A 19,296-nucleotide genomic window follows, 5' to 3' on the forward strand; every position below is an offset into this window, starting at 1 on the left:
CAGAAAATGGAGTGGATGGAGCCTCTTCAGAAAGCTGTATGATGTAATTTTGCTAATATCTGAAACTTATAGCTAAGAAAACTAATTCACATTTCCCATGTTACAACCAGAATGGCCAACAGAGACTTTATAAAAGAGGCAAAGGGACAAAAACAGAGGGGAATGTATAAAGGAAGATTTTGCTATGGGAGCAACAGCTTTAATATACAACACACACGTGGCCAGCAAATCTTCCTTTTTTTCTTCCACTTTACTTTGATTCAGTGACCTGACATTTATTCCTAAACCTAATCTGCTTCTCTTGTTCATGATATCAACTACAGAATAAATAGATCAATGTCGGGAGTCGGCGTGATGACACGGGAGCAGTGCTTAAAGTGGTGGGATTTATAGGTGGTCAACAGAGGCAGATATACAACGCGCAAGTGAGGATGTCAGCAGCAATACCAATGGGCTGGGAACACCGTGACTATGAGGCACCTATGAACCCACGATAATGTAAGGAAGAGCATTTTCTGTTCTCCTTCTTCAGATACCCCGAGACACAAAACCAGCAGAAATTGCTGAAATCATCTTTTGTTGTCAAACTTACAATGTGAACAGCCTTGTGCAATAATCCTTGTACACATCTGAAAGAAGGTTGGTTTGGAGCTGTGCAAAATGATTGCCATAAAATCTAAACAGTGCCAGTTTTGTTGGGGTTTGGATTCCAGATAACAAATTAGGCTCAGTTCAGTGAGAAAACTTTTGAGGTTTTAAATGAATTCATCATTTGCTTATGTTTCTGTGTTGAGAGTAATGTGTTTTTTCTGTTTGGCAAAGAAGCTTGTAGACAAAATGTTTAGTGTCAGCTTAATCATTCTGATGTTTGAGAGTCATTCGTTTATGAAATCCTCAGGTTGTTCATATCCTGCTCATGCAGAAGTTACTGCAAAATTAGCATGAAATCTCCCAACAGAAATCAGAGGTTTCATGGAGCTTTTGCTATGAAAGAATAATAACGACGATCATTTCTTGAAACCTGTTCAGAATGTCATACTAAGTTTTGGATGTGTTACAAAATCGAATAGACCTTACCTGTCATTCAGTTCTCTCAGAATAAATGGTGAGAGCTCCTCTGGTAGCCTAATTCAGAGCTTGTGTCTTTTTTACCTCTCTTACATTTTGGTGTGCTCAGGCAATAAAACCAATAATCTTCCCCATGTAAAAATGTGTTCAATAAGATATAAAACTACATTCTGTTCCCTCTTCCCTGTTATGGGGATCTTTCAGCACCAACACAGAACTGCACATACAAAAATGTACACAAACGGAGGCTGCAGTGAAAATCAGATTTACGATCTTCTTTCACAAAGAATCATGTTTTTTCAGGCTGTCTACAGATTTGTCAGAATCCATTAAAAACAGAGGTCCTCTTTTACCATCCATGGTCTTTAATTTTTCAAACGTGAGTAGAGTGGTTGTGCCTTCATAATAACAGTTGCAGTAGTTGTTTGGAGGGAAACTGCACATTTATGCAGACACCTTAATGCAAGTTTTTATTCCCAGTTTATTAAAGACATTTTTGAAAGCACACTTCTTAAGAAAAATGGTCTGTATTTTAGTTGTCCATGTTAACAGTTTCTTTATTTGCTTATTTATTTATTTCAGCTGCTGATCTCTCTCTAACTGTTGCATTCCCAATCACTTTTCTTCCATCAGAGGAGGCAATCAGAAAAAGCTGTCATTGCCCCTCAAGGTTTCTTGTTGGCTAATTGGAGTTTTTGGCTCTTTATCCTGATGATTAAAAGAACAGCTGAGTGGAAGTCAGAATGCATTTACAGAGCTGACACACCCAGCTCTGCTCTTTGGTTTACTCTGATTAATTTAGCAAATGAAACTCCTGTAAACTCACATAACTTTTTGCCTATACAAAACTACTGTTGCTCTATAGTTTAAGTAAGCCCTGGGTAAACTACCCTGCAGATAACCAAATCAGTATAACAAAAGCTTTTAAAAAGCTTTTTGTTGGAAAGTTTTTCTGTAAAGTAACATTTTGTGCTGGGGCATATAGATTGTATGAAATGAAACGGCCCTTCTCCAGAAGCTGCCTTTATTTTAGTGTATGAGAAAAACAACTGTTACTGTTTACACTCCTCAATCAAGGTAAGCATGTTTGTCTAAAGTATTACTACAGCTTGGCTTGCAAACACTTGAAGATTGCTTACCATTTTTCTATATATAGACTGCTCTGTGGAATTGTCTTTATCAAAACTTTTGGGAAAATCTTTAACAGAATCTGAGAAACTTGCCTAATTTATGCAGCCATCTATTCTCCTTCTATTGATTCCCTCCATGATATATGTTTATCCTCCCCGCCTGTGAAAACCTAGAATTAAAACTGAAGCATTTCTATTTTATGCCTGTAATTGCTGGTAGAAAGGAGATGTTTTTTACGGGTAAAAGCTGTAATCTGTTTAGTGAGCTTTAAACAAATCATCTTGTAAAACGGAATGCAAAACTATCCCAGGTTTACAAGAAGAAATTTCCAAACAGTAAAGCCTTACTTCACCGCAATTTTTAGAAGCTGCTTTTAAAGAGCTAACCATTCCCACACCTTTTGTAATGAAAGAATACAAAGTGGACCAGCCAGCTCCCTGGTTTTGAGAGGGGAGAGAGTGTTGGGGACCTGGTCCCCACATCAAAACTATCCTGGAGAGATCAACCATTGATGATTTAAGTCTTCACTACTTTATCTCTTTGTTTGCTGCTTGGAATGCTATTGATACCTTCTTTGTCTTTGTAATTGTTTTAATTAGCCACCCAGCATGGGCCCCTGACAGTGCTTGTGATAGAGTATTATGGACAACCCAGCAGGACAGTGAGCCTGTTAACATGAAACACAGACATTATGGCAAGCTTAATTTCTTTTATTTGTGTCATTTTTTCCCTGTCTTCTTTGTTTGTGTGTGTGCGTGCGTTATTCCTTGGGAGAAGGAAAATAACTTCCCGAGTACTTTGCTGTTTAGAGGGGGAAAGAAGCGTGAAAACGCCATCGCAAACATTTCTCGGGGATTGTACAATTAAAGCTGATATTACCACGTATCATTTCTGGAGTCAGACAAAGAATGAAACATTGGCCATATTGATTAGTCTTTTCATGCATCGTGTCTTCAGCAATTAGACTGATATTTATGTCATTTACTGTACTCTCGACTCTGCAAATTTCTTCTTAACTATTATTTTTTTGGCTCTGTAATGTTATTTGTTCTTGTTGACCACATCCTTCTTTTGTAAATGGAAATCTGGATGTTCAATTATGATGCAGATCTGCAACTCATTAGCAGTAAGCTTTGGTACTGTTGCCATTTGAAGACAATTCTGTCATTTAACTTGTGGGAACTTTTGGCAGTGTGTATATTCTGGAAAAAAAAGCAAAACCCAAAAGTTTGGTTTTAGAGATAAACAATTCAACATCATCAAAACCTCAGATCCTTTCTTAGTACAGGAGTTTAATAAAAAAAAATAAAATTGTGCTTGGGATAGAGGAATGTGAATAGAGAGAGAGGTGCTTCATGAAAGCACAAGTTTCCTTTGAATTTGGTTTGTTCAAATTAGCCCAAGGTCAGTCCCTGCCAATTATTGCCCCACTTCAGCTGTTCTCGGGACATTAATAAAAGCATCTGCTTTATTAACCAGGAATCCAGTTTTGCACTCTCAAGGCAAGGAGTTTGGGGATTTTTTCCCCCCGCTGTGTTGAATTTCTAGCTCGTTAGCCTATTTGTTTCATTTTATTTGCCTCCTTGAAATATATCTATGACAACGTATTAGTCTTGATGGACCAGATTGAAATAATTCTCTACTTTGACAGAGTTCAATGTAAATCCTAAAGGCCTGGGAATTCCTATGTTGTGTTAACCTAGAGGCACTGCTTATTTTCAGTGTTGGCAACTCTTGCACTTTTTCACATCCCTCAGCCAAAAGGAAAAGGTGTGCAGTGGGGGAGCCTTGTTTCTTAAGGAAGATTTTAATCACGCCTGTTTTGAAGAGAAGCTGAAATACAACCTGTGGTGCCCACTGGAAGCCAAAGGGAAACGCGGGGGGAAGGAGGAGAGGGAAGGGGGCTGTGATACTGGGTGGCTGTGCTGGGTGCTGGCAGTGAGCTCAAGCACCGTGAGAGGTGAATCACTGTACAGTGAACCGAAATCTTAAAATCAAAGAGCATCGCCCCAGCGCGGGGGCGGCCGCACAGGAAGCCTATCTGCTTCTTCCACAGTTTGCAGCTCCGCAGCTGAAGGTAAATTCTCATCCTTTTCTGTTTATGTTAATCCAGCAGCGATGACTCTGAGAGGTGGAGGGCTCCGAGTCCTGGCTGGATGAGGCCGCAGCAGGAGCCTGTTCAGCTTCTGTGGGGACAGTAAATCAAAGGCATATTAGCTGTAACTCCATAATTCAATATACTAGAAAAATTACTTAATTTACAGTGGGAGGATGAGAAATCCCCGTTGCCATTAAAATAGTGAAAGACGATTCTTTGTTACAACAAATAGACAAATAATGTTGCCTTATGTAGAATGTGAGGGATATGGGTTCCTTCAGGGAAGGAAGCAGTAAAATATTCACTGGCAACGTTTTATCCATCTTCAAAATAGCCTAAAATGCAGTATATTAAGTTTCTGTGCATAACCACCCCATTTCCTTTGCTGGCAGATACGAGGGAAAGAGACACATATAGTTTTTCTCCGCACAGCTCCCTTGCATTAGCAGGGTTGGGGTATGGCAGAAATCAAGTTGTCTCGAGATTTCCTGATTTTTATTCGAAAGGTACAAGTCATGCAGCATATTGTCTTGGCCACAGATTTCTTGTTTGACCTTGGGCAATGTGCACAGCCCACGGTGTGCTTCGGCCGCCTCCCCCATGAAGGAGGTGCGGCTCCTTTTGCTTTTCTAGAATGGCATAGGGCTAAAAAGCCACTAACGATTGCAAAGAGCTCAGAGCCCGCTTTAAAGAAAGCTGTTGGAGCTGAATGGAAGAGAACTGATAGTATCTCTGATGCCAGTGCTCAGCCATCCTTTACAGAAAAATAAATAATCTTATTTATGTCTGTTTATGTCTGTTTCTCTTCTTCAAATAGAAACATAACTCTTTAGTAGCACTCAGATTGAATAGCTGTGGCATGCCATGTTTGCCAAACTGATACTTACGGTTATATGTGATATTTTAGTATTTTAATCAAAAATAATTACGCTAAACATTGCAAACGTATTTGTGCCATGAAATCGTTCACTCGCAAACCTTGATTTTTATATTTCTGAAATCTCCATTCTGATTACTTTGAATTTGGATGTGCATTTACTTGCAAGTAGCAGTGGTGGCACTGCTGATTAAGTAATTACACTTAGGTTTTGATTTACTCATTTCCATATGTATTCATGGAAAATGCATGTACAAATTACATGCATGTACAATTTGGTGTTTGACACTTATTATATCCCAAATACTGTGCCTACTCTTCTTGATAAATGTGTCTGATTGTAAAGTAGATACTGCAATTTATGTGATACCATAAATGCAGCTGGCTGTGGGCAGCATGAGTTCAGTGACATGGCAAGTTAAGAGCCAGATCATTGCTTTAATTAGCTCAGACTCAAAATTACTTATCCAGAACCCTCTAAATTCAGTGGTGCTCCTTTCACTGATCCCACTGTTTTTCTTGTTGGCACCTGATGGGTGCTGAGGCTGCTCGGGGCACCTCAGCCAGTGCATGGGCACTGCAAGGGCAATGGCAGCTTCATCAGCTCCTGCTTCCCCTTCCTCCACTAGCCTTTTCTGTCTCGCTGTTGTGTGCTGGCTTCTCTGGTAGACCAATATAGTTGTTGGGCTGCTTTGTGAAGTGGTTTGAGGGGAATAATTTGGTCTTAAAAATGGTTGTTTTTTTTTCCAGTGTCTTGGTTGGGTTCATAGTGCAGCTGAATGGGAGGGATGGAAAGCTCTGGGGCCAGGTCCAACACAAGAGACAGCTGGGGTGGCAAGGCTGTAAGCTGCTTTTCCTTGCTGAATGCTTTGTAATACTGGACCCCAATTTAAGGTGGGCATCCTTCGCAGGGTGAAAGTTGAATGCTCTACAAAGCCAATGGGAAGAGATGGATGCCCTCAGGGAAAGTGGTTGAGCACCTGAATTAGATGCCTACCTTCTAAAGGCATAAGCAAAAACAGAACAAACTAAACCCCTTGCACTTCTGGAAAGAGGCAGAATTCCTCCAGTTTAAAGGAAGTTTGACATGTTATTAGGAGATTAGTGTACTCTCTGTGACTATGATGGAGCCGTTGGTCTGGAGTTGATTTTATTTTCAGATCAACAAACCTTGTTCACTGGTTATTAACTAGATGATGAAGGCTCCTCTAAAACAGCAGTAGAGAGCTTTTTGTGTCCCTCAATCTGACACAATTTATAAATAATAGCTGTGTTTACAAGTCAACCATGAGCAAAACTCTCCTGGGTGAGGCAGTGTCTAAACAGAGACAGTTTAATTATTTCTTACTCAACATTTGGTAGGCAACAAAGGCTCATCCCAATGCCAGCGGAAATTGGTGGCTGTCTTCATGGGATGCTGGATTAGTTATCTGATTTGACCACTTTGGACAAGGAATTTTATTTTTATGTTGGAATACTTGCATGGGAAAGCTTTGTAAGTTATCTGTAAACTCCAGACATTGGCATGCAGTAATGTAGCCTGAATCACGTGGGCTTCTCCTCTCCCCAGGCAAACTCGTGCGTAGTAGAATTTAAAAAGAAAAATAGTATCTTCTGCATCACGGCTTGAAGTTCTCACTGGCAAAACCTGCTAGAACATATTTAATTTTATATCCATGGTTTCATACTGGTTAATATTCAGGCCCCACTGCACAGGCTGCCAGTGGCCAGCCCTGGACTGGGGACATGGAGATGCCCTTCATGGGGGTGCGTGCGTGGGGAGCCACTCTCGGATGTGGGCATGGAGGGGTGTGCACCTCTTGGAGAACACACCCCACCTTGGAGAGACCAACGGTGTAAACCCATCCTGATGGAGATGCCGTGGTGGGGAGGGGATTTCTTGTACCTCAAGCAGTGAGGAAGGTCATTGTAAACCTGCCAGGGAGAATGGACTCATGTCTGAAATGGAAGAAATACATGATGTAGATAAAGCTATTCATTTCTTACACAAGAATTCTTGTAGTAACGCATTTACCAAAAGGCAGCTTGAGTGTAAACAACTAATTGTAAAGGTCGAGTGATTATTTTCTAGTTTTCATTTTGAACTAGATGGTGAAATGTTTACATCTCCTATAGATATGATTGATGTGGAGAGCAAACAAGAAAAAAATCCTTTACTGGGTCAACAGGTTACTTAGAAATGTGTGGAAAGGTTAATCCCAAAGTTTCTGTCCTTCTTAAATGACCATTGTTATTTATGTATTCATAACCCTGGAAAAATCATAAAGACCTTTCCCCCCACGCCAGGAAGTTATACTCATGCATTTACCTGTTACAAATGACTAACTAAAGTAATCCACAATTTTTATGACCTCTCACTGCACTTTCAAATGAGTTTGGCTTTCTTTTTTTCTTTGTGAGAGCTTGGTGAGGTATTACTTTCTGCTCAGGTGTAACTGAAATCCTGGGTCATCCATTCAAGAATGTTGTTGCCTGCAAGATATTAATTGCTTCTCAAACCTTAGAACTATTCCAACTTCCAAAGGTTAATGGAGCAGATAGATTTAGGACATGTTCCTAACCACACAGGTTATCCTCCCTTCCAGAAATATGACACTCGCTGGAGATGGGTCATTCATTTTTATTGTTTAAAATGTAATGAAGCATGGCATTTATAATCCGCTGGCTGGGAACATCTTACTTGTGAAAAAAGAGGCCACGATATATACTGCTTTTATGGATGTTAGCACATCCATCTTTGTTCTCATTCTGTGGAAACTGGCCACAGAGGCACATGTTTTAGTTAAAGATGCAGGTTACCCTTAAAGGGCAAACCTGGTGTGCCTCACTGGGACACCGGTGCCCACAGCCCTTCCAGGGCTCAGTGGTTCACAAAGCCGCTGAGAGCTGCAGAAGCTACGCTGATGTGAGTAGCTCAAAAAGGTACAATAAGAGAACGTGCCACCTAGTTGGCAGCAGTGAGAAGCAGCTGGTTCAGCTTTGCAGATTGTGAATGCGGTGAGTCATGTGCTTTGTTTATGCGTGAAGTCCTCCAGCATCGCTCTTTCAGAAGTTCCCGAGTTTCCTTGGAATAGCCTCACACCGAACAGTAGCATGCTCTGGGTTACATTACACTTGGTTGACACAAGCTTGCTTTTCTGCGGTGTAAAATATACTCAGCTGAAATTTGGAGTGAAATGTTAGTTTCTTTAAATATCAGTAGGCCAGGACCCTTGAACTCTGTGCCAGACGACACTCTTGAACAGCAACAACAAATTCCTCATGTGAACTTCATTATCCACTCCTAATTTTCAGAAGTTATCTAAATTCTATCTATCATAAACCCTTGGCAAAACAACAGCTAAGTTTTGATAAATATTTGATAAGCCTCAGGATTTACTAGGAAGATTCATGAGAGTTTCCTCGTCCCTCCCACACACACTATGGGCTTTGGAATTTTAAAAATATTTGCACAGATTGTGTGTGAGCAGTGTGTGTGGACACGTGGCTACCCATAGCATGGATAACCTCCAGCTCCTCCTCTTTGTCTTACACAAATGGATGCAGTAGTTTGGCTTGCCAGGTTCTCCAACCTACTAGGTACTGAAAATATGACTGAGGAGGTCTAAATCTCTTTTGTATCAGTTAAGAACTATGTCTCTTTACCCCAGTTAAGGTTTTGACTAATAAATATAATCAATGTTCTGTGCAAAAGGACAGAAATACTTCTTCTGGCTTTCTGGTGTACGTCAATGAAGTCAGATATTTTAATAGGTTGAAATTGTGATATAAAAATGCCATACCTGTTGCTGTTATAACAGGCTGTATTAAAAACAATGATGAAAGATATGTTCAGAATGGTAAGGAAAACAAAAGAGAACTTTGATCTTGGTTTGGGAGAGATCCATGCAAGCATTAAGCTTCAGTTGCCATCCCAGGGAAATCAGTCAAATTCTTTGCAAAGGCAGATGTCATCCAGACTTTTTTCTTTCCTTTAAAGATGAAGGCTCAAATAAATACTGCCCTCAAAGCTGTCAGTGATTTTTCCTTGGGAGCTAGTGGAAAACTTTATGCTTTAAGTTTTGATCTTGCAGAAGAGCCTGTCCAGCATTTCTGAGTGCAGTGTCATTGCACTCCAGGCTGCTTTACACTAGTCCCAGGTTCTAACTATCTCAAGATAGTGGCAAGAGTTTTTCATGTATTACTCAGTAAATCTCAAGAATATTCAGTGGAGTCTTACTTTGCAAATTTAATTTTAAAACTTTTGCTTTTTTTTTTGTTTAATTTCTTTAAATTTCTGAGTTCTGAGTGTATTCACCTTTTCCTCTCAAAAATAGGAGGCTCTATTTCTTTCCTCCAGTTTCTCAGTAGGGCTCTTATGGAGCAGTAGCTCAGCAGGTTGTCAGTCAAATATGCATGCACATTGCCCACCACTTCAATGCTAAACTGTAGTGGCTGGAGACTGCAACGTCTGTTTTTTAAATTCTGTAGCAGTTTACCTTCTGCACTGTTGCCAAGCATCTTTAAAGACTCAGGATCACTTTAAGACTCCATCTCTGTTGTAATAAATCTAGCATTTAAGGAAACTCCCAAGGAACTGGGATTAGCACTGCAATTCCAATATAAAAGAGCCCGTAGACTTTTTGCTGGGGAATATCTGCCCCCAGCCAAGGACATTACCAGTAGCAAGACCGCAGTGATCTCATTTGCCCACAGAGAGGGATGGTAAATTATGTGATGCTCCTCATGCTGTGGAAACTTAACTTTACAGACTGCAGAGTTGAGTACCGCACTCCAAAATATGAAGGGGGAAATTTTACAGCTTCATTACAGAGTGATATTGAGGATGAAATGATTTCAATACCTAGGACAAATAGCAAGTGGGAGGTCAGTAGATAAAGAGATTAAGAGCACCCAAAAGGTCAGCACATTTTACTGTGGAGCCAGGAAGAAGGCAGATGAAAGAGATAGGCGTGCCAAAGAGCGAGAGGTTTGCTGGCTCCTGATACAGTATGGGCTGCCTCTGCAGCTGCTTAAAACGCACTCCCGTCAGGCTAGTAAGGGGCTATATACATCACAAGAAGAGAACAGTTGTTTAACAGAATTTCTTCACTACTGCATTTGGATTAATTGAATCCTGTGCGAGGCCTTATCAGGAAGAGCTGTCAGCAAAGAATTCCAATAATCCAATCAGGAGGTCACGAGTGCAAGAATAAGCATCTACAAATCGGATTGAGAGAGCCAAACCTGAAGCCAAGCAATATTCCAGAGATGACAGAATAGATGATTTCACCACATTGCTGATATAATTAATGGAGACTGATAAATTCATCACAACACTCACGTTTTGTTTGTTGTGCTGGAAAGGTGATAATCTAAAATCCTGATTAAAAAGGCAACAGAACAAAACAAGAAGTGTAAATTGGGTGATAATAGTAGCTAAACAATCATGTCTGCCATGTTACAGTTTGTGCAACATTATGAATATCAAGTATTTTATGCAGGTGTCCAATGTTAACCACCACATCAAGTACAAAGCCAGCTGATAACCGTGAAACAGATGAGTTAGAGGTTGTTTTAAAAAAAAAAAAAAAAAATCATTGGTCACAGGACTGGTTGTGTCAAACAGTCGCCTAAAACAACTATTTTGCACTTCAGATATTCAGGAATATTATCTGTATCAAACTGTTCTCAGGAAGAAATATTTCAAGTGGATGACGCAAACCTTAGTCACTTCTTGTTGTGTGTTTCCCATTGTATTTATCAGAGAAGTCTCTTAACACGAGCTGTCTTATATAAAAATAAAGCTGTCTATAGCTACGGGAAAGACAGTAAGTCCAACTTTCACCCTGGTTTCACATCTCAGTCTATGGATTTAAGTTTTTTGGTTGGTGGTTGTTGGGTTTTTTTTCTTGCAGGAAAGCATAGTCTCAAAAAGAGCAATGCAATGTGTGCTTAGGACTAGGTCTTGACTAGGACAAGCATTGCAAATGCGTGTATAATTTTTAACACATATCTTGGCCCAGTTGGAAGCTGGTATTCGGCCAGGACAGACCTGGGGACTTCTAATTCTCCAAAAGGAAGGAGTCTATGAGCTCTCTCATTCAGGGCAACATTAGGGCCATGAATTAGTAATGTGAAAGAAAATGCCATGATATGTGCTGTGAATAGGTCTTCTCCCACTCTTGCTGAAGAAGTATAAAGTACTGTTCTTCAGTTTTCTGACTAGTGGTGCAGAGGTGATATATCTACATATATATATATTCTTTGTTTTATTTCTGTTTCAGTGTTATAAGATCTTAAAATCTGCATATACCAACAAAATAAAAATGAACTGAAGATGAGAACAAGTGAAACATGCTAAGTTCAACTTTCCTACACAGGAATGACTGAGGGTAACTTTGTGATTTAACCCAGTGTGACTGGGAGTTGATTTGGTCTATTGCTGACTTCATAAAGGCTTTCCTGATCCAAGAGATGCCTCTGTATTGTAAAACCTTGTATTTCTAACCTTTAACATCTTACCAAGTGTACTGTCCATTGCTTTCACATCATTATCTGAGTTTAAATACCTCTCATCTGAGCTTGTTCTTCCTTAATCTTTAAACCTTGCTTAGTGCTACCTTCAGACTTAATCATTCTTCTGCTTTGCAAAGCACTTGGGGATCATTCCGATGATAAATTTCAGCTTCATCAGCTACTGACCCACATATGCTCTGCAGCCAGACTGCAACTGCTTGTCCCTATAGGTCCTGGGGTAACGTTATAATTAAAGAGCAGCTGCTGGCTTATATAGGCTCCATGGACTCTGTCATCAAAGGGCAACTGATGTCCCACATTAACTGAATGGATCTCTACGGAATTTCAGTGACAGAAATCAACTTTCCGCCCCAGCAGAAATTACAGCACATCTGCCTTGTCATAACTAGACAAGACGCTGCACTTGTCCTGATGATTGTGTCCCATCCAATACTACAGTCGTGCCTACAGGTGTGGTGACTGAGGTTTTGACAGTACGTCGGGACCTCCGTCCATCTTGCTAGGGTTCCCCATGAGTACCAGAGATGCTTCTGTGCATGTCACACAGTAAAGTTTTGTGGTTAATTACACTTATTTACCTGTCTGATGATTAAAAATAAATGGCAGTCAAATTTAAAATTTCCTTTTATATGTCAACAAAAATGGATAAAAGAAAATAATCTTGTGTTTGGTATATGATTAACCTGTGGAATTTACTGCAGTAGGATATTACTGAGGCAAATAGTTTAGTAGGATTTAGGGATTAGACACATGAATAAGGACAGCATTTACTAGTTACCTTCTCTAGATTTAAGAAAGGTAATTTCTTCCCGGTGCAATTGGATACATAAGGTCAGCAAATGATCGCTAGCATAAGGATGGGCAATGTCTTCTCCAGCCTGTGACTCCCAGCAGGTCTCCAAGACAAGGTTCTTCCTTCCTGGAGAAGGATAAGGTATCAACGTGCTTGTCAGTCAGGGCAAAATACTGTACTGAGTGCACAACTGCTCTCCTCTGTTGAGGGATTATTTTGTCCCCGTGGGTCAGGTCAGGACTATTTCACACCCTCAGCAGTTTGGGGTTTTACCCTGACACCTTTTTTATTCCTTTCTTAATATCAGAAAGCCTGACAGTGTGGCCAATGCCCTTCCGCAACAATCATTATAACTAATGGACAGGCCTATTTATTATAAAGTCTGTTAAAGAGTAGTTAACAAGCCCTGATTTCTATTTAACAGTCACTCTGTAACCTGCTTGAGAGCAGATCTGCACTCTAAACATAATCACCTCTTAATGCTTCTTATTTATTTATTTAGAGGCAGTATAAACACCGTAGGCCAGAACCTCTGCTGATACATCGGCATGCCCCCAGCAGCCAGGATGTGTTGAAATCAATGGGGCTTTACTGATTTACATCCCCTGAGAATCTCCACGTAAAATAAATTCCAGCCAGGAGGTAGGAGATATATGTATATGCAGAAGTCAGATAAATTGGTGTGTTTGTATGACACACAGACATTTCAGGGTCAATAGTATGTACAGAAATCAGAGTTCCTTTAAAAGAAAACTTAACAACTAATCCAACTTATTAAACCTGATTTATGTTTGTTAAAAACCAGTCAGGTGACAACTAACTGATGCATATCTTTATTTGCTTTGGTGTAATCCTGCATTTTTGTTTTGCACTCGTAGATATGATGTTTCACTGTTTTAAGGTCAGAGTCTAATTTCAGATGTCACAAGAAAGGTAGTGTACAAAGCAGCACACTGCTGCTTTGTGTGCATGCAAAGAAAAAAAACAGATATTTTGCAACACTGAACTCCTCTGCAGTCACAGTAGCTATAAACTGCCCCGTCAACTTTAAAAACAACAAAATACCTTTAAATCAAGAAGTTGCAAAACGCTTTTCAAACTGTCATCCCACCCAGCCAAGTTTTTACTAAGTTGTGATAGTCCTAATTTTTTTTTCCCTTGTGGAGGTTAGTCTTCAGAAAACTATGCGCAGTTTTTGCTCCAAGTGAAATGAATATGCACCCAGTTTTCTGAGGCCGCAGTCCATGGTGTGTGCACAATGGGAAGTTGGATTAAGCTGAAATAGGTGGATTTCTATTAAGGAATGCTAGTATTGCATATTTTAAGTACATAATCTTAACTAACTCATTTCTCTGCCACTTTTCCCTCTCCCCCAGGATGGAAGAACAAACCAAAACTTTTGACACAATTATTTTTGTGTTTTTAAGTGAAGTAGCCTTGTCCCTTAAGACATGACTACTGTACTATCACTTATCATAATGCTGTGCCATGAAACACCTCATAAAAATAATGTTATTTCCTCTGCTTTCTTCTGAACCTTTACAAGAAAATTGCTTTCAGTCTGCTTAAATCCGGTTACTTTTCATAACAACCTCTTACAAATAAAAGCAGTATAGTTAACTAGGTTGATATGAACAAACCAGAAAAATAATGTTTAATTTTTTTCCCTCTGGTTTGTTTATTGCTTTGTCACTTACCAAAAGTTGGAAGAAAAAAAAAAAGTAATTGGATGTTTTATAATTTGTGACCATTTAAAAGAATAAATGACCTGAATCAAAGGTCAAAGCCTTTGTGCTTTCTGCAGTAGAGAGGTTTTTGTTTTGTTTTCCCCTGAATCTTTTTATACTGGCAAAAAAAAAAAAAAAAAGAAAAAAATTAAAGCAGACTAAAATAAAAATCTCCCCGGTGCATTTTCACACAGAAGACGATTCCTAAAGGATCTTTACAGCTTCTGATTTAACTGCCTTTTTCCTTAAAGCTTGCAAATATCAACAACATTCCTGCACACTGTAATCAAATACTTTCCCAAAAAGCCATGGAATGTGCCATAATTTGTCAAAGATCCTCACTGACAAGTTTTTAGTAAAGTCCACTACAGCAAACCCTCCTCGTCCCCCTTGACCCACGTAGCAAGAGACCTTTGACCCTATTTGGGCCTCTTTTATGAGCTTCTTTCACTCTGACCAGATGGCTAAACTATCAAAGGTTTTTATGAGTAAAAACTGCTTTTCAAACTCACAAGTTGTATATTTCTCTCCATGTTAATGTGAACTATCAACCCAAAGGCTTTAAATTGAAAACACAAAAGGTGCTCTGCAGCTGCCGGCTCTGCAGCGGCACCTCGCATTGTGCCGGCTGGGTGGGGATGTTTGCAGAGTAAACAGCTGATGTCCAGATGAAGACAGTTTAAGGCCAAATAGTTTAAAAAACCACCCATCGAAACCCTAATAAATTATTTTTCCCCAGGATATTGTTTTGAGCCTCTCATGTCATGTTTGCATATTCATTCACAGCTACTGCCAGCCCACCCTCCCTCTTCTGCATGGAGACCACTAACCAGAGTGGCAAATTAGGACTAATTAGACCAAATCGTGTCAGAAACAAAAATAGAGAGATTACAGACATCTCAGTCAGTTTGAATTTCAGCGCAAACATCTCTGTACACCTGGACATCACTTTCTTAAAGCCAACTGTACTGTCTTGTCCCTTGCTGTCCGTGTGCTGTCAGAGTAGCACTGGGGAAGATTTTTGATCTAAGATCATTAGTGGAGATTTGTTGTTACTGTATATTTCATCTATGCAACATTTTTTTTTCTTTACAGAAAAATTCAGTAGTTTTTTTATGTAATATACTCCTGTATATATCTTTTATATATAAACTATTAATATACTACATGTATTTCACAGCATTTGCTCTTCCTATTTTTAACAGGTATTTAATAACTTTCAAATCAAGATACTATAAATCACAGAGAGATTAATAAAGAAAAATCATACCCGCATAGGCTTTCCCAAGAGAGCTAGGGAATATAATCTGTTCTTCCTCCTTCTCGCAGGTTTCCAAGAGCTCTTTTTTAACCCTTCACATTCTGGCATGCCATTCTCGCCATGGCGTATTTGTTTCATTAATGGAAAATTGTATATTGTCAAAGTTGCAGAACTGTGCATTTGGGAACAACTTTAGTTTAACATTAATAATCAAATGACTCTTATTCAAGGTATTTCTTTAATTCAGTTTGAAATGAGAGTCTTAATTGGTTTTGTATCTTTTTAAGTCAAATATCCTTTCCTCTCACTTTGTTTAGAGGAAAACAATGGTGTCCAAGTAGGATAAAAGATAAATATTGGCAAGAAGTCTCTACTTTAGTGAAACCAGGATGTCAGTTAAGATCAGGCTCATAGATCATACGGTGATCCGTGCGTTCTGAAATCACATAGGCCAGGGCTGTGTCTTCTCTTCAGTAGTCGTTCAGACCTACTGTACTTACAGCTGTCAGTCATGCCGGTGCATGTTACAAGTGAAGATAACACACAGAAAAATAGATGTAAAAATATATCAATTTTTCTCTTACCTCAGAAAAAAAAATTCAGCTTATCCTTACCTTCTGTCTAAAGCTTTTCACTTTCTCAGATTTCTTTACATGTGACTTGTTAATCCATCAGTCTTGTTTATCCAACCAGGTTTATTAATGACAAATGTTGCTGGCCTTGCTGAGTTATGACTGTAAACTGAAAGAATATGAGGGCCAAGGTGAAAAGGTGATTTCTTTATAACAGCTGTAATTTATCCTGGGCTTTGGCCAGGCCTTTGATTTTGGACTGGCCCTGGATATAGTATTCCTACTGATTGCATTAGAATAGCCCTCAGGGGTCATGCTGAATTCCAGGGCCCTGGAACCAGTTAGAAGAATGGAAGATGACCATATGTGCAGGGTTAGAGAATGATAATAAGGTGCAGCACAATACAAGCCCGGGTGTTGTGGAAATCCTCTGCTATGCCTTCTGCATGCTGTCATTCATATAAGCATTGCATAAGAAATGCATCCCAGCTTGGTCAGGAGGAGGAGAAAAGAAAGCAGGAAAAAATAAATTAAGTCTTTTAGTTAGTCCTTGGGTTCATTAAAGGTCTCCTGCAATGAGAGGGTTTGAGTGTATCTTGTTACTTCTGTTTAGATTTTGAAAGGACAGGAGAGGCCAGTGCCATCTACAGCAGCTTCAGCAATTGTTGTTTCCAAGTATCACTTCTTGTGCAAAAGCCACCTGGTCCTTGTCCCACAAAGCAGGACGAGATGGAGAATATGAGGGCCTCATCTGTGGTTTTCACTTAGTTTAGGAGTCCTGAAGTCAGGTCACGCAGACAGGCCATGTCCTGTTCTATTGCCAGCGCTCATTTCGGAGACAGGGTCTCAGTCTGTCCGGAGGTGATCCTCCCCTCCTTCCCACCTGTGGTCTCTGGAGTTGGAGCAGTCACCCAGGTGTAGGAGACCTCTTCATCTGTTCCTTTTTCAGCCCAGGTGAATGGCGTATCTTAATCAGGAGCGAGTTCTCAGTCTTTCCTGTTGAAACTGTTTCACTTTTCATGGAATAATTAGAGTTTAAAATGGAGTTGTAAGGAAAGAACATATACATATAACTTTCCTAACTAGGGGTTAGGGCACTGTCTTGGGAGAGGTAAACGAGTATGGGGCTCTGCTCTAGCAAATATTTGCATTATTTTTATTAAGCAGTCATAGATGAGTTACCACAGGAACTTTATTTGTCTTTTAATGTTCCATTCTGAACCATAAAATCATAAGAAACTACAGGAAACAGGAGGTCTGGGCTCACCTGCCCTCAAGTCAGCTGGATCGCAACTTTGTAGGTGCAAACAGATGATTATACTGCAATAACAGTTGTACAATTCAGTGATACATACTGCTATAGACAAGTTTTCACAGGTGCAAGATTGCCTTTGAAAAGGGATCAATCCAACCTCTTAAAGTAGTTTTATTAACTGTTGACAATTCCCATTATTTTTGAGGCATGGCTGATTACACTGTCACTTTTGGCAAATGCTAAAATAGCTCATGATCTCTGCTGACTTCAAAGGCGTTGGAGTAGGGCAATACTGTACCTGAATTCTACAAAATACGTCTGGCATCTCAATAAGGGCAAAACTGTTAATTGTAGGAATACAGGTCTGGCTATCTGGCTGCACATAAAACTGTACCTAGTACTGCTAATCCTTCTACCTGCCACCCTGTCATTAAGTGCTGAAACTGTGATTTGCAGCCAGACATGCTTGCCATGACTCAAGTGACCACTTTCACGTGAGATCAGTACCGCAGTCATTCTCTGTTAAGACACAACATGGCATTAGTTCTTCCTTGTATGTGTGCCTTTTGGCCTCTGCAGTGTTTTATCACTATTATCACACATTAACTTATTAATGGTAGAGATTTTACCTAACAGCAATGTGAACCTACTCTTTGCAAGTTCTCATGTTGTTCATCTTGTCAGGAAGCATCTAAGCATCTTCCAGCAGTGCAAAAAGTGATGTGCCTAATCAATGTAGTACACGTTTGTCCTCCTCCCTCAAAGGAAAAACCTATGTGGTGGAGCAGCTTGCTTTCAGCGGGGAGAGACTGGAATTTTTTGAGAGGTGGGAAGGAGAGGGTGAACATTCATAAAGCACGTACTGCAGTAATTTAACGTACAAAGGCATTCAAGCCTCTGGACAGTTCCTAAAAGAAATAAAAAAGCAAGCTGCTGCCCACATACCGCTCCAGCTGCTATTCTGGTCTTGTGATAGGTGTCAGTAAATGACAAGACAGAGATATGAGTGGGAGAGCTGTACTCCGAGAGGCATGTGATTGCATGGGCAATTGCATACTTCATTTGCACAGGATGACTCTTTCAGCTCCTGGCAAAACGATCGCTCTTGCAATGTGCTGGTGGAGCAATAAACAGCTGAGGGAATTGTTTGGGCCAAATGCTAGCGTTTTGTTGTTCTTCACGGCCAATATTTCAGAAAATACAGTTTTAAATTCCTTCATGTTCAGATGGCAAAATTAACAGGAAGGCATCAGTCTTCATTGGCAGAAGCCCTGCAACTTATTTGAAGTTTCATTATTAAGTATATAGAGGCTATGGGTTTTCATCTCAAAAAACACTTCCAATTTCTAATGAAGGAAACTAGAAAAAATAATAATCTTTATTATACATCCTTGTTTCTCTTCTCTCTTCCATATCATTGTCTGTAGTGCTCACAGCCTAAAGGCAAGGCTATAACGTATACCTGAGTATTTGGGGAGTGGGCACAGAATGGTCCTGCTAGAAATGCTAGGCAGGAAAAATGTATAGCTCATCCATACCTTATTAATTCAGAAGCATTAAAATCTCAAGTCAAGCATCATTTTAAATCATGAGATTTAAAAAAATGACTCAATAGTCCTTTTTTTTTTTATTTCTCTTACTCATTTTTGAGCGCTTAGATGACATATATCAGAGTTTTTCTTTCCATCAGGTTTGTGTAAAAAAAAAAAAAAAACAACACAAAAAACAAAAAACAAAAAAAACAACTTTTTTTTTTTCTTAATGAAAACTAAAATTTTAAAGTCACTTCACGTTTGCACCAATTCTTAACATAACTAGAGTTGGTAGTGCTTTGGTATAATGCAGCTATATTGCCAAACCATTGCACCTTTGTGGCATAAACAAAAAGTACCTGAACAAGAGCAGGCCAGGACGGGATGAGAGCGCTGCAGGATGTCGGCACAAAGAGTGGCGACTGCCAGATTCTTGCAGGTC

General features: G+C 39.7%; 1 long non-coding RNA gene across 1 annotated transcript in view; it reads left to right on the forward strand.

Annotated features, from left to right (window-relative positions):
* The first annotated feature begins 1,927 nt into the window (after window positions 1–1,927).
* LOC148056526 (uncharacterized) overlaps window positions 1,928–19,296 on the forward strand; it is a 56,881-nt gene continuing 39,512 nt past the window's right edge. The window contains exon 1 of the long non-coding RNA XR_015702852.1: window positions 1,928–2,145. This is a non-coding gene — a long non-coding RNA (uncharacterized LOC148056526). The remainder of the gene's footprint in view (window positions 2,146–19,296) is intronic.

Source organism: Nipponia nippon, unplaced genomic scaffold (genome assembly GCF_047370975.1).
Source record: "Nipponia nippon isolate SJK-2023a ecotype South Korea unplaced genomic scaffold, ASM4737097v1 scaffold_13, whole genome shotgun sequence".
NCBI lineage: Eukaryota > Metazoa > Chordata > Aves > Pelecaniformes > Threskiornithidae > Nipponia > Nipponia nippon.